Source organism: Durio zibethinus, chromosome 28, assembly GCF_047325235.1.
Source record: "Durio zibethinus cultivar Kanyao isolate XHJ-2024 chromosome 28, ASM4732523v1, whole genome shotgun sequence".
Lineage (NCBI taxonomy): Eukaryota > Viridiplantae > Streptophyta > Magnoliopsida > Malvales > Malvaceae > Durio > Durio zibethinus.
In genome coordinates, this window is record NC_143189.1 from 12,312,345 (window position 1) to 12,319,152 (window position 6,808).

General features: G+C 32.4%; 1 pseudogene across 1 annotated transcript; it reads right to left on the reverse strand.

The window, feature by feature from the left end:
• Nucleotides 1–481: 481 nt before the first annotated feature.
• LOC111280690 (uncharacterized) lies at nucleotides 482–5,273 on the reverse strand (annotated as a pseudogene). Its single transcript, XR_016334946.1, has 3 exons — nucleotides 5,066–5,273; nucleotides 4,523–4,738; nucleotides 482–763 (listed from the first exon to the last, which is right to left on the reverse strand). The product of XR_016334946.1 is annotated as an uncharacterized LOC111280690 (transcript).
• Nucleotides 5,274–6,808: the final 1,535 nt, after the last annotated feature.

Genomic DNA, 6,808 nt, shown 5'->3' on the forward strand with positions numbered 1-6,808 from the left:
TAATATATTTTATATATAAATTTTTTATTTAATAATATAAATTATTATTTTTTATTAATTACAATTAATATATTTTTATTGAAAAAATATATATTAATATATATTATAAAAATTATCTAAATATATAAGATAAAAATAAAAAAAAAATAGTTTTTAACTTTTTTTTTAAGCTATAGATACGGGATTTACTTATACCCATTAAATGCTCATGGGGATAGAGATAAAAATAAATTTAAAATATCCTTTAAGTATGAATACAGATATATATATAATATAAAAATCTTAAGATGAGGATGAGGAATGCTTCACTTTGCCCATACCCTACCCATTAACATCCCTGGCAATCCCTTCCTTTATTCCCAAGGACTTTGTATGTAAAAAGCCGAACATGCAAAATAAACAAGTCTGAAGAGCATGACCAAGCACAACCTCAAATAGCAAGTGGAATTAGGCATTTAAATATATGTTCATCAGCAGGCAATAATCCAAACATATAACTCTATTTCTTAAAAGGATCCATAGTTCAAACTAAGTTTTAAAGAAAGTTATGAGTAGGTTATCCAAAATAAGTAATTATACGTTGATTGAAACATCTGCCTTCCTTATAGGAAACTACATTTTTGTATCCTGGGAAGGCATTGCAGGAAATGTCTACGAGAGCCTTAAAACTATATGGTTTGTGCATAGATATTTTGAAGAGAACTTTCATGTTCAATTGGATGTTCTCTTTCATCAGTCCGTGCATGAAATTACCATATTTTACCTATAAGTAAAAGAAATCATAGAAACAACAAAAGTCAGTATCCCTCCTAATGCAAAGTGCACAGATGTATCATACAATCATCATACAAGAGCATAGCCTAGAAAGGAGCACTAACTACACTTCTGACACATAAGAAGTAACAGACAACACATCTAAGCCATGTTTCTTGCACAAAGATTTGTTTTTCTTTCATTTTCTTCTTTTCTTTTGGGGGAAAAAAATACAAAATAATATGCAAATAAGTTCACAACCTTTCTTATTCCTTCTTTATAAGAATAAATAAATAAATAAATAATCTCCATGCATAAAACTGGAAGCTGCTGTTTCCAAGCCCATCAATCAAAAATTTGAATCAAATAAGCAACAATGGCATGATAAATATATATAGATAAATATCTTCCAGTTTGCTCGGCAGAGGCTAAATCAACATTAGAAAGGAGAGAAATTTTAAGGTTTGATTTAAATCATTTATCTTTAGAACACCAGACCATCTCATTTTCTCTTTGGGAAGTTCAAGAGCCAATGAAATGTTTTTTGTGTTTGAGAACACAACTTAAAAGCACATTCACCAAATTACTCCCATATGCGCAAGCATAGCAGTTCTTAATGAAATAAGAAATTTGTGGTGCCTAACTACATAAACTTTGATATGCCAGATCCACAGACAAAAGCAGGTTAAAAAGGGTAAGAATTAAGAACAACCAATCAAGAAAGATGTAATATTCTTTGGTGAACACAACACTAAGAAGCTAAAATGCAATGAGCAGTTTCACCCAATAAAGGTGGAGATTGTGTAGCCAGGGATGCTAGTGGAAACAGTCGACTAAAGTACTGAACAATACGCAGCAACCAAAAGAACAAGGTTATAAATAATAACGAAAACTTAGTGGCACTGAATTTGGTGATTGCTAAGCAAAAGATGACAGATAGGATACAGTTAAAGTTATGGTTGAAAGCATCCCAAGAATAAATGTGTACTGATAATTACCTAAATAGAATTGAATAAATCCACTTAACTATTCAATTTTTATATTATATATTAAATATTAAACAATAAATTAAAAAGACTTAATTCCCATTTTATGCTTTGTTATTTTGTTCATATCTGGTACTCAGTTTATGACTGATTGTACCACATAGAAATACAGTTATGACTATAGTTTTCTCCACCAAACAGTTAAGGGCTATGAATTTGAAAAATAAATATGGTTAAAGTTATCTTAGTGCCAAACCCTTTCCAGTTGCATCTCTATGTTTTAAATGTAAGCAACAAAGAAGAGTAATTGAAAAAGAGCTAAAAGGGCACCCGTAGACAGGAACTATAGCATCCAGTCAACAACCATGGCATATAGGCAGCATGTGAATCACATTGCCCATAAATCATATCTGCAGCAACCAGTACATGCTCCCAACTATAGCACATTCAACTCATCAAGGTGAGGACAACCAAGAGCTTCAAATTGATAATATAATCATAGCCTAAACCATGAACAAGGCTAGCTGATGATCAGTAGATACTTTTAGCATTCCAACAGTAACTTATGAGAATTTAGACTCAAAGTGGACTATAGTTGGAGAGTCTAAGAGATCTGATGAGAAAAAATGGGATGACATGAGGCAAGTGTATCCATGAAAAAATATAGAAGATTGAATGATAATTAAGGGTGGTATTATCTAATTGTAATGTGAAAGGAGATCATTCTAAAAGTATAAAAACAACTTACGTAGTATACAAAATATAATAGGAGTGGGAACATAGGAAGTAAAAAGTATACCACTAAAACACAAGAAACTTATCAACCAGAGGGAATGGTAGACAAAAGATTGGAAAGTTGGAGAGAAATTAATATAGATTTTTTCTTCTTTTTCCTCTCTTTCACACACAAGGATCCCCTTGGTAAAGGCCTTCAAGATTCCAGGGGTTCAACAGAAAAAGCTGTAAGATTCAAGAAAAAAAGGTTTGAAGATTCTAAAGCAAGACTCTTGTTCTTATTCTGGCTTTCATGAGAGTTCGTCTTATTCCCACTTGAAACACAGCACAAGCAGAATAGCCAATAAGACCTCTAACAGCCATACAGAAACCACGTGGTCTGCTAAATATAGCCATCTTCATCTAAAAAAACAATATAAAACATAGGGAAAAAAAGTTTTTTGGTGCCAAATCGGCTACAAAGAGCTCAACATGCCCTATGTCAAACAAGCTCTTATAAGGCTGAAATGTTATGCATGAAACATGCTTCAAAAGGAACAACTTTCCATTGTAGGTTATTAATGGGAAGAAGTAAAGCTCATTTAGATGAATCTAGGTAATATACTTATCACTGTTTTTAATCCAAATCAATTTGCTTGGATTGGAAAAGGAGCAAAAATGATGGCAAAAAGTTAAGAGAAATTAATGAAAGTACAACTCCATTTCCTTTTATGTTGTATAGAAGTAATAAAGAATATGGAGAGATATAAGGTAACTTTAGTCCTTCATTTGTTCATGAAACTGGAGTAGTCTCATCTCTGTCCAATTCTAAATCTCTCTACCTCAAACAAAACTTAAAAAGCAGGTTACAAAAAAACCTTACATGATTGTTTTTCTTATATTTCCTTCTTTGATGATTGTGCTATTCAAAATAAGAAAATTTGAGAAGCTCTCCCTACCTTTCATCTTTCTTTCTCAGTCCAAACAGATATCATAATCATTTGAATAATTTTTATCATCATTATTTCAATATCATTTATGTGATTATTTCAAAAATATTCATTATATCATTATCAATTTACTCATTTTCGTCATTACTCACTTTCTCTTTTTCTCCTTAAGGTAGCCTATATAAGAAAAGCATTATGAGCAAACCTAGGATCTTAATTAGCATTAATCTATGTATCTATTGTCATTATGTGAACCCTACACCTACAAACAAAAAAATTAAGCCTAGTTCCCCATTACTTCCAAATTTATTTCACCAATACCAACTTATTTTCATTCTCCTACTCTACGCAAATGTCTACCATGTTTTGGTCAGGGGAATCCTATTTCTTTTTTTCAAACATTATAATGATGCAAAGAGAGGAAAGGAAAATGGTTAAATGACAAAAAAATTCAATTGCTGGCCTCACTTTGATATAATAGACCTCCAAAAAATCGAATGGGTGGTGGGATAGATTATTGTTAAATGAAATGCTTACACGTCTATAATGACACTAATTAACACTATGTAACCCCACTAAAATTATTTTTATGTTCCTAAAAAGGTACATAAACGACTCAAAGACTCTAACCATATATATATATATATATATATTTTTTAACCTACATGTTTAATGTGATTCTATTTTCACTAAACCATAGGCACAAAAAAAAAAAAAAAAGAAAGGAAACTACACTTAATTTATACGTTCTGTTATATGAAATAGATACAATTCAATTTAACTTCAAGTAATTTAAGGGCTTATGGTTCAACATGTCAAAATCATTAAGAATAAAGAGAACCACAGATATGATGAGAGCAATAAGCAAAAAGACAAGCCAAGAGTAACTAGGAATGCAAAAATGCCATTTACAAGTCTCAAACTATATCACTTCTATTTCAGTTCAGAGCTAATCAAATCAAAAACCATAACAAGATCCAGAAAGACATTATAAAAAAAGATTACATCAAATGAAGGAATAGAAACATCAAGAAATTTTCAATTAGAAGGGGAAATGGAGATGTTAATATACTTTAAAGCAATAAGGAGAGAGAAATGGAAAAGGAAAAGAGAGATTACGCCATGTTGACGAGTCCCAGCATTGATGCGTTGAATCCATAAAGAACGCATGTCACGCTTCTTGTTTCTGCGGTCTCTATAGGAATACTGCAAGGCCTTCTCAACCCTCTCTCTTGCTATTCTTATACAGTTCTTTGCCCTTCCCCTGAATCCCTTTGCCAACTTTAATATCTCCTTCTTGTTCATTTTTTCACTCGCTTTATCTTGTCCCTATCTCTACAGAATTTTACAAGCTCTACTCCGTCATTCTTTTTTAACATCTTGTCATTCTTGATAAGAAAAACACATAGACATGAAAATGACAAGATTGTCTTTAACCTTGTGGTTTGTTTTGGTTCGGCATAGGCATCATATATACCCACGAAATTTAATATGTTAGAAGCTAGGTTTGGCATCAAAAAGATCTGATAGTTTCTTTTGCCACTTACTTTTTTCTATTTGCATTTTACAGAAAAGAACATCTTGGTCAAGCTTTGCCAACCCACAAACAAATCAAACAACAAAATGAAACAGAGAAGAAAAAAAGAGACAGGCAAAGCTGACCTGGGTCTGGGTCCGGGTGCCGTCGGCCACGAACCAAAGATTAAAAGAAGAAGCTTTTAGACACAGAGAAAATGCTTGGACAAGCAGGGCACGCAGCACCGGGAACAAGGAAGTAGGAAGGAGGCTAAACAACTTAGGCTGGGCTCTAAGAGATGTCTGAGCTTTTATGAGCGCGTTTCTTTCTTCAGACATATATGCTTTTGGGTTCATTTAATGGTTCTTCGGTTGAAATTTAAAGCCCAAATATCAATGACGTATTTTTTTTCTTTTTTCTTTTTTTTCTGATATCAGGGTTTCAATTTTATTTTTCACTAGAAAATATGCCCACTACGTTGGGGTAAAATTTTTTGTTCAAAATAATATAAATTATTTAAAATTTTCTTTAATAGTAAGTATATGTATCTATTTCATTCAACAATTTAAAACTTTTTATAAAAAATAATAATTAATGGACTATATATCTCTATTCTCTTAAATTGTTTTAATTATTTGAAATTATAATATTTTTAATAAAATTTTTTATTATAGTTTTACAATTCAAACAATTATTAGGTTATATTATTTATTGTAATTTTTGAACATTTTAATTTATCTAAAAAATTAAAAAATGAACATTTAATGTGGTATTTGGAGGTTATTTATCCACTATATGTTATCTTTTCAAGCTATTCATGTTAAAAGTAAGTATCAAATTATAATATTTTAAAATTCACACATCACATTAATTATTTTATTATAATTTAAAGATCATTTATGATATCAACTTTATATTAAATTTATGTATAATCCATATCCTATAGCAACATAGGTTGGTTTGATTGAAGGATTGGATCATGTGGGGTTGAAAGCCCAAATTTTGATACCAAAGTTCGAATCCATTTTAAAACACCAAAATTGTTTTGTTAATTAATTAAATGAAGGTGATAATTAAAAGAGTGTGTGTGTGTGTGTGTGTGGGTCGACTGCCATTGTTGCAGCTTTCCTCCCACTTTTTCATGTCCCAAAATTTACTTCTCATTTCCTTGGGAAGTGCATTTCCCAATTTTCAGCTCTCTAGTTTCACCTCCCATGAGTTCTTACATACATTAATAAAAAACCCAATTTCCCAAAGTACAGCATGTTGCAACAAGTAATATTCCAAAAGAAATTCAATTCCCGCTTCCATCAAAACCCTACTCTTACAAAATCCTTCAATTCATAGCACCGTGAAAAAAACACACACATAAAGGAACAATTGAGAACCAAAAAAGATCTCGACTCTTCTGCAGTCCATACAACCCAAGACCATCCCGCTCAAACCATTGTTGCTAAGCTCAATCCAGAAAAAATTAAAAAAAAAAACCCTCGACCTCCATTACCACCGAGACCCATCCCTACTCCAAAAACCTGATCCACTCGCAACACCAATTCCCCACCGGCAACACGCCAAACACTAATCACCAACCCACTGACCCCAACACCACCATAACAAACCCATTTGCCCTCCACTTTCCCTAGCCATCGTCAAATCCTAAAACATTGCCACCATTTCATCATCAACAACACACCCCCAAAAAAACATAAACCCATTTGGTTGCCCCAAACGCACAGCCTCCACCGTGACCACCCACCAACCACCACCTTGAGCCTCGCTCATCATCACCACCAAATTAAAAGGAAAAAAAAAGACCCATCCCAAGCAAAAAATCCCCTGATCCGTAACCCTCGACTAAACTTAACACTACCAAAGCCCCTACCATTGGC